The sequence below is a fragment of the Phocoena phocoena genome, chromosome 14, assembly GCF_963924675.1.
Source record: "Phocoena phocoena chromosome 14, mPhoPho1.1, whole genome shotgun sequence".
NCBI classification, from domain to species: Eukaryota; Metazoa; Chordata; class Mammalia; order Artiodactyla; family Phocoenidae; genus Phocoena; species Phocoena phocoena.
Genome location: NC_089232.1, coordinates 16,721,283 through 16,730,479, shown reverse-complemented (window position 1 = coordinate 16,730,479; position 9,197 = coordinate 16,721,283).

Sequence of the window (9,197 nt, the reverse complement as noted above, 5' to 3'; positions counted from 1 at the left end):
AGTATTACAAGAAACAAAGAAGGACACTATATAATGACCAAGGGATCAATCCAGGAAGAAGATATAACAATTGTAAATGTTTATGCACCCAACCTAGGAGCACCTCAATACATAAGACAAACTAACAGCCATAAAAGGGAAAACTGACAGTAACACAATATTAGTAGGGGACTTTAAAACCCCACTTCCACCAATGGACAGATCATCCAAAATGAAAATAAATAAGGAAACACAAGCTTTAAATGATACATTAAGCAAGATGGATTAATTGACATTTATAGGACATTTCATCCAAAAAAATCCAGAATGCACTTTCCTCTCAAGTGATCATGGAACATTCTCCAGGATAGATCATATCTTGGGTCACCAATCAAGCCTTGGTAAAATTAAGAAAATTCGAATCATATCGTGTCTTTTCTGACCACAACACTATGAGACTAGATATCAATTAGAGGAAAAAAATCTGTAAAAAATACAAACACATCGAGGCTAAACAATACACTACTTAATAACCAAAAGATCACTGAAGAAATCAAAGAGGAAATAAAAAATATATACCTAGAAACAAAAGAAAATGAAAACAGGAGGACCCAAAACCTGTGGGATGCAGCAAAAGCAGTTTAAAGAGAGAATTTTATAACAATACATTCCTACCTCAAGAAACAAGAAACATCTCAAATAAACAACCTAACCTTACACCTATAGCAATTAGAGAAAGAAGAACAAAGAAAACCCCAACGTTAACAGAAGGAAAGAAATCGTAAAGAACAGCTCAAAAATAAATGAAAAATAAATGAAGGAAAAATCACAAAGATCAATAAAACCAAAAGCTGGTTCTTTGAGAAGATAAAACAAAATTGATAAACCATTAGCCAGATTCATTAAGAAAAAAAGGGAGAAGACTGAAATAAATAGAATTAGGAATGAAAAAGACGTAGCCACTGCCACTGCTGAAATACAAAGGATCATGAGAGATTACTACAAGCAACTCTATGCCAATAAATTGGAAAAACTGGAAGAAATGGACAAATTCTTAGAAAAGTACCACCTTCCAAGACTGAACCAGGAAGAAAGAGAAAATATAAACAGACCAATCACAAGCACTGAAATTGAGACTGGGATTAAAAATCTTCCAACAAACAAAAGCCCAGGACCAGATGGTTTCACAGACGATTTCTATTAAACATTTAGAGAAGAGCTAACACCTATCCTCTCAAACTCTTCCAAAATATAGCAGAGGGAGGAACACTCTCAAACTCTTTCTATGAGACCACCATCATCCTGATACCAAAAGCAGACAAAGATGTCACAAAGAAAGAAAATTACAGGCCAGTATCACTGATGAACATAGATGCAAAAATCCTCAACAAAATACTAGTAAACAGGATCCAACAGCACATTAAAAGGATCGTACACCATGATCAAGTGGGGTTTATCCCAGGAATGCAAGTATTCTTCAATATACTCAAATAAATCAGTGTGATACACCATATTAACAATTTGAAGGATAAAATCATATGATTGTCTCAATAGATGCAAATAGATGCAGAAAAAACAATTTATGGTAAAAACCCTCCAGAAAGTAAGCATAGAGGGAACTTACATCAACAAAATAAAGGCCATATATGACAAACCAACAGCCAACATTGTTCTCAATGGTGAAAAACTGAAACCATTTCCACTAAGATCAGGAACAAGACAAGGATGCCCACTCTCACCACTATTATTCAACATAGTTTTGGAAGTTTTAGCCACAGCAATCAGAGAAGAAAAAGAAATAAAAGGAATCCATATCAGAAAAGAATAATTAAAGCTTTCACTGTTTGCAGATGATATGATACTATACATAGAGAATCCTAAAAACGCTGCTAGAAAACTACTAGAGCTAATCAATGAATTTGGTAAAGTTGCAGTATACAAAATTAATTCACAGAAAACTCTTGCATTCCTATACACTAATGATGAACAATCTGAAAGAGAAATTAAGGAAATACTCCCATTTACCATTACAACAAAAACTAAATACCTAAGAATAAACCTACCTAAGAGGAGACAAAAGACCTGTATGCAGAAAACTATAAGACACTGTTGAAAGAAATTAAAGATGACACAAACAGATGAAGAGATATACCATGTTCTTGGAGTAGAAGAATCAACATTGTGAAAATGACTATACTACCCAAAGCAATCCTCAGATTCAATGCAAGCTCTATCAAACTACCAATGGCATTTTTCACAGAACTAGAACAAAAAATTTCACAACTTGTATGGAAACACAAAAGACCCCAAATAGCCAAAGCAATCCTGAGAAAGAAAAACGGAGCTGAAGGAATCAGACTCCCTGACTTCAGACTACACTACAAAGCTATGGTAATCAAGACAGTATGGTACTGGCATAAAAACAGAAATATAGATCAATGGAACAGGTTAGATAGACCAGAGATAAGCCCACCCACATATGGTCACCTTATCTTTGATAAAGGAAGCAAGAATATACAATGGAGCCAAGACAGCCTTTTCAATAAGTGATGCATGGAAAACTGGACAGCTACATGTAAAAGAATGAAATTAGAACACTTCCTAACATCATACAAAAAAGTAAACTCAAAATTGATTAAAGACCTAGATGAAAAGCCAGACACTGTAAAACATTTAGAGGAAAATATAGGCAGAACACTCTGTAACATAAATCACAGCAAGATCCTTTTTGACCCACCTCCTAGATTAATGGAAATAAAAACAAAAATAAACAAATGGGAACTAATGAAACTTAAAATCTTTTACACAGCAAAGGAAACCAAAAAAATGATGAAAAGACAACCTTCCTAATAGGAGAAAATATTTGCCAACCTAGCAACTGACAAAGGATTAATCTCCAAAATTTACAAGCAGCTCATTCAGCTCAATATCAGAAAAGCAAACAACCCAATCCAAAAAATGGCAGAAGACCTAAATAGACATTTCTCCAAAGAAGTCATACAGATTGCCAACATGAAAGGATGCTCAATATCACTAATCATTAGAAAAATGCCAATCCAAACCACCATGAGGTTATCACCTCATATGGCCATCATCAAAATATCTAAAACAATAAATTCTGGAGAGGGTGTGGAGAAAAGCAAACCCTATTGCATCATTGGCTGGAACATCAACTGATACACCCAATATGGAGAACAGTATGGAGGTCCCTTAAAAAACTAAAAATAGAACTACCATATGACACAGCAATCCCACTACTGGGCATATACCCTGAGAAATCTATAATTCAAAAAGAGACATGTACCGCAATGTTCATTGCAAGACTATTTACAATAGCCAGGACATGGAAGCAACCTATGTGTACATCGACAGATGAATGGATAAAGAAGATGTGGCACATATATAAAATTGAATATTACTCAGCCATTAAAAGAAATGAAATTGAGTTATTTGTAGTGAGGTGGATGGACCTAAAGTCTGTCATACAGAGTGAAGTAAGTCAGAAAGAAGAAAACAAATACCATATGCTAACACATATATATTGAATCTAAAAAAAAAAAAACAATGGTTCTGAAGAACCTAGGGGCAGGACAGGAATAAAGATGCAGATGTAGGGAATGGACTTGAGGACATGGGGAGGGAGAAGGTTAAGCTGGGATGAAGTGAGAGAGTAACATTGATATATGTACACTATCAAATGTAAAATAGATAGCTAGTTGTAAGCAGCTGCATCCCACAGGGAGATCAGCATCATGCTTTGTGACCACCCAGAGGAGTGGGATATTGAGGGTGAGAGGGAGACGCAAGAGGGAGGGCATGTGAGGATATATGTATACATATAGCTGAATCACTTTGTTATACAGCAGAAACTAACACAACAGTGTAAAGCAATTATACTGCAATAAACATGTAAATAAAAGAAAAAATAACAAAGAAAAAAAAAATAAATCTAGAACAGAACCCCCTTCTCCTTTTTTAAGATAACATTGTAGAAATTGGATCAGTTGTTTCATAATGATTTTGTGTATTTGCTGTGTTTACTTCCTTTTTATTTGAGTCTCTACTGTCAGCTCTAGGAGAGCACTGGCTTTTTCTGTCTTGTTCCTTGATGAGTCCACAGTACCTGGACTATAGCTGATATTCAATAAATATTTCTTAAACAAGTTTAAAATAAAAAAAAAACTATGGTAGATATAAAAGACTGGATACTGAACACTTGTAAATAAATTTTAAAGACTAAATAAGGAGGATATAATACAAGACAAATTTGTATATGGGAGACATTGGGAAATAATCTAGGAATATTGACATTAAAAATAGAGGATGACCAAAACACGAAGCAAGGCAGTTAATTGGAAAGGTTTCTTTAATTCCTTAAGCTGGATGTGAAATTTGTGGGTATCTTGCTCAAAGAACTGCCCCAGTACAAATGATAAAATGATAGTTTCTTCTTTTTCCATTATTATTCTTATTTCACTCTTTGATGACATGGCAATGTATTTATGTTAAGTCATTAAGAACCAATAATGTCAACTAGAATCTTTTATCTATTCTTAGGATGACCCACCATAGGAATATAGAAAAATCATTATATTCAGAGTTGGAAATCATGGGCTCCAGCCTTGATCATGTTTCCAATTTTCATGGCCCTTGATATCAAAAATTTGTATTGATATAAGACTCCACAATCTCAGCTTCCTTACCATTAGAATGGTAGGAAAATATGCCTATTTTAGAGTTATAAGAAAGAAAAAATGTCATGACATATATGAAAAAGTTACTAAGAATGTTTTAAATTTAAAGTATGGATGTTAAAAATTCTATTTTCTTGCTCACAACCTTCTAAATTCTTGTTCTGGGCTGCTAGGATCTGACTGTTTAAGCTACAACTCTCACTTTATTATGTTATGTAAATCAGCTCCAGCTTCATCTGGTTCCTTTTCAATGTTAGGTTCTGTCATCTTCATCCTATTTAGCCTCATGAAAGGAAAGTGGCTGTCACAGTACCAGGAATTATATACAGACATGATAGTATAAATTAGAGTAAAAGAAATATTCTCTCCTTGGATACCTCTTGTGTGCTACTGATTAGTGCAGAAACCCTTCAAATAATCCCCCATAAATCTTATCCTCACATTCCATTGGTCCAAATTTTATCATATCTCCAGGCTTTAAAAAATCACTGGTAAGATGAACTTGACCACTGTGGTAAGCTTAGACCAATCAGAACCTAACATGAAGCATAAAGCTTCTCTACGAAGAGACAATACAATAAGAAAAGCAGGGTTTTGTTGAAATGGAGAAGAGTGGGTCTGTTTAGTTGACAACAATCAACGCCTACCCACAAACATTATTCATAATTTGGTAGCATTAATTACCTACTTTCATGAAAATAGAGGAACTCACATAAATACAATTAAAAAGTCTGATTTAATATATGCTTTTTTCCTAAATCTTATCTTGGCAAAATATTTCCTTCATTCAATAATTATTGATATTTTCTGAAACTGTCAGAACCAGACAAATCCATGGGAATCATAATAAATGGTTAACATTTTAGAGAATTAAACAAATATCTAGTTCTAAATAAACATATTATGCATTATTCAAAATCAAAATATAATGTGCCTGCAACTACTGACAATAGATTTTGCAATATCTACGTGTGCAGAGAATCACCTTCCACAGAAATGTCTAAAGCCAGATGATTTTGTGTGTTAACGTGGGTGTTCTTTTTACCATTGCTTTAAATTCACTTGGTTTTCATTTTCTTTCTATAGTTAACAGAGGAAAACAGACTAATTCATATTTTACAATTTTGTGAGGAATAACCAATGGAAACGTGGAATAAATGTTCTCTATTTATGATATTTGACAGTGATGTCTTAGAATCCTAGTAGATTAACATTCTAATCAATTCTAATTGGGCTAATCCATATTAACAGATTCTGATATCATTTTTTCTGTTTTTGGAATCTCTACAAATGAGTAAAAACTGGTTCTCATGGTAAAAGGAAATAAAAGTAAGCTTTTTAATAAGATATTACTTCAACACTTATGAATATTTGATGTTATATTTATTAACATTGAATCACATAATGCCTCTATGGACTGTTAATTCATGCCTAGAGTATAATGTTGTAAGCTTTAACTATTGTTTTCTTTAGAAAAAGACATTTAAAAGTTTTTAAGTGTCTCATCTATAGTTCATGGAAATTGAATAAGCTAAATTTTGTTTCCATGACATCAGGCTAAAATTAGAAGAGACAGGAAAATCTTCAAAGCAATTCAGAATTCTAAAAAAGAATGCTACCTTGACATCAAAATTCCATTTTCTTTTCTAATTCTCAGCCATTCATGCATCATTGCAATCCTATATAACTCAACTTTCCTGAAGTGCTATTGGGTAGCAATGCACAGTAAAAACCATTGTGTTTGGAATCAAATCTCCTGAGGACATACTTATCATAGAAAAAGACTTTGGTTCTTTAATAAAACAACTCTTTCTTAACTGTGTGAACACAGTATTTTTACAATGGAACTTAGCTGCTTTCTGGAAAATGTTTTAGAATGTTGAACTAAATTCACTTATGACATCAGCTGCTCCTTGACAGTAATGAATGGTCTCTCAAGCGCCAAACAATTGTAGATATATAAGAAACTTGTATGTTTGTCCTAACACATTGAAAACAAAAAAATATAACAATGAAAAACTTGACCAAGTAATTGCAACAAAGTAAATTAAATCTGCTTATTATTATAGCAATGTCTAATACAGTTTATCATAATCTCTTGAACATTACATTTGGTACATCGATTGGGTAGGTACATCTACAGGTTCGTTAGTATCCATGGTATTCATATATATTCACATTGGTATGAGGTATAGGGAGCATGGGCAGAGGTAATAATTTCCCTTAGTTTCTTTTAACCTAATTAGAAACATAAGACAAATTTTTATGAAAGACACTGTATCTTCATTTTCTCATGCAATCCCATGGGATAGTTATTTCCATTTTACAGTAAACAGCTCTGAGTCTTAGAGAGATTAAATAAGTAAAGAGATAAATGGAAGAACCTTTCAAATCAGGCAGGGAGGATCAGAGTATGCCAAATGCTTTACTTAGGATGTAAACAGGCATTAAAGCGACCCTAGGGACATCACATGCTCAGCACCACTACCTACAATGAGAAAAATGGGGAGGGGACATTCCACATACAAAGAAGATGCTATCTTCCTCATTTTGCTCTATATGTGGTTTTCTTTAATACTACTGGCCAGAGTGAGCATAGTATGCAGCACCCTGGATGTGGAGCATCCAAATCTCAGGAAGGCTGTGACAGTCTCTGTGGAAAGGTTCACGAAACAGAGTCTCAAGCTACAGCTTGGGTCACTGAACTGAGCAATGTCAGGCCAAGAGGGAGAAAACAAAACACCAAAGTTAGAAGACAAAACCATAGGTATGACTTAGAGGAGGCAAGACACAAAAGCTGAGGCAGAGGAGAAATAAATGAGAGTTCAAAAGAAAAACTCAAAGGATTCAACATATATAGTGGTACAAAATGACATCAATTTAGGAATGATTAATTTTGCTACAAGATTCTGGAATCTTTTACTTGCAGTCCATTATACTTCCACTTGGCAAGCAATGGCATAGAAACTGCTCAATTCTCACCTGTGAACCACTGACTAAAGAGTTGATAGACTCTATTTGTTTTATAGATTTACATTTAAGAAAATAAAATAATATATTTTCAGACAATTTACTCAACATTATGAGAGAGAAAAAATGCACACACACACAAAACATAAGATGTTTCTAAAGTTTCAAAGTGGAGTACCTGAATTAAAATATTTAACTCTAAAAATATAGGTGTAAAAATTTTGGTCCTTCCACTGACTTATCTCTATTTCCTTTCCCCCTGACAAGTGTCATTTATCTGTCATCTCACCTTCTTGCCCTCAAATAGATAGTCTGTACTCACATAAGTGCAGGAGATTCTGTGTAAAACTTGACTGATTAAAAATCCTAGACTGCTTCAGCCAGTTTTCTTTTTTATTCTCTTCATGATCTAGATGGCTGTACTTTGTTTCCTGTTGGCAATAATTGATAATAATCTGTTTTTTCAGGGCAGGATCATCTCCAGACTACCTGGATTATCTATTATCTTAATATCTGCTTGATGTCCATCTATATTATAATATAACATCTAAAGTTGCTAAAGTAACCATAATATTCTTACTCTGCAAATTGGATCACTCCCTCGTTCACTGGGCCACTTTCCTGACTTGGTTCATACACTTTATTGTTACTCTGCTTTTTGTTTTGTAGGAAGCCTGACTGCTCAACAGGACTCAATGTCTCTGAGCAATAAAACAATAAATAAATAAAATAAAATAAAGTGTTTATCCTTCCTAGAACAGTGTACCCTGCTCAAGTATGTGTCAGGAATATATTTTGCTATATTATTGCATATTTTAATCATTATATTTTATGCTGATTAACTGAATTCCAGATCTTATTTCCTGCAGATTGTTCCTTAACATCTAAATATCAAAATTACATATGTAAATTATTCTTTCTAGTAGCTGCATACTTGAAGTGGAGATATAAAAGAATGACTCATATTCTTAGTGAAATTGTCCATTTATAAAAATATAATTATCCCTTTTGCTTAGTAATGCTGTTTGCCATAAATTCTATTTTGTCTGCTATTAATATTGTGACATCAATTACATTCTAATATTTGTGTTATTAAATAAAGTCAATACTGCATTCAGATTTCCTTATTTTTAATGTCCTTTTTCTGTCCCAGGATCTTATCCAGGATAAACTTTACATTTATTCTCTTTTCTCCCTATTCTTCTCTCAGCTGTGTCAATTTCTCACATTTTTCTTGTTTTGAAGACCTTGAGAGTTTTGAGGAGTCTTGGTCAGATATTTTGTAGAACGTCATTCCATTGAGATTTTTCTGTTGTTTTTCTTATGATTACCCCGAGGAAGACTACAGAGGTGAAGCGTAATTATTATTATATCATAACAAGACATATTAACATGACATCACTGTTCATACTGTCCCTAGCCACATGGCTGGGGTAGTATTTGTTGGATTTCTCCACTGTAAAGTTGCCCTCTCTTTTCAATACTATGCTCTTTGGAAGAAATTCACTATGTGAGGTTCATACTTATGAGGTGGAGAATTACACTCCACTTTCT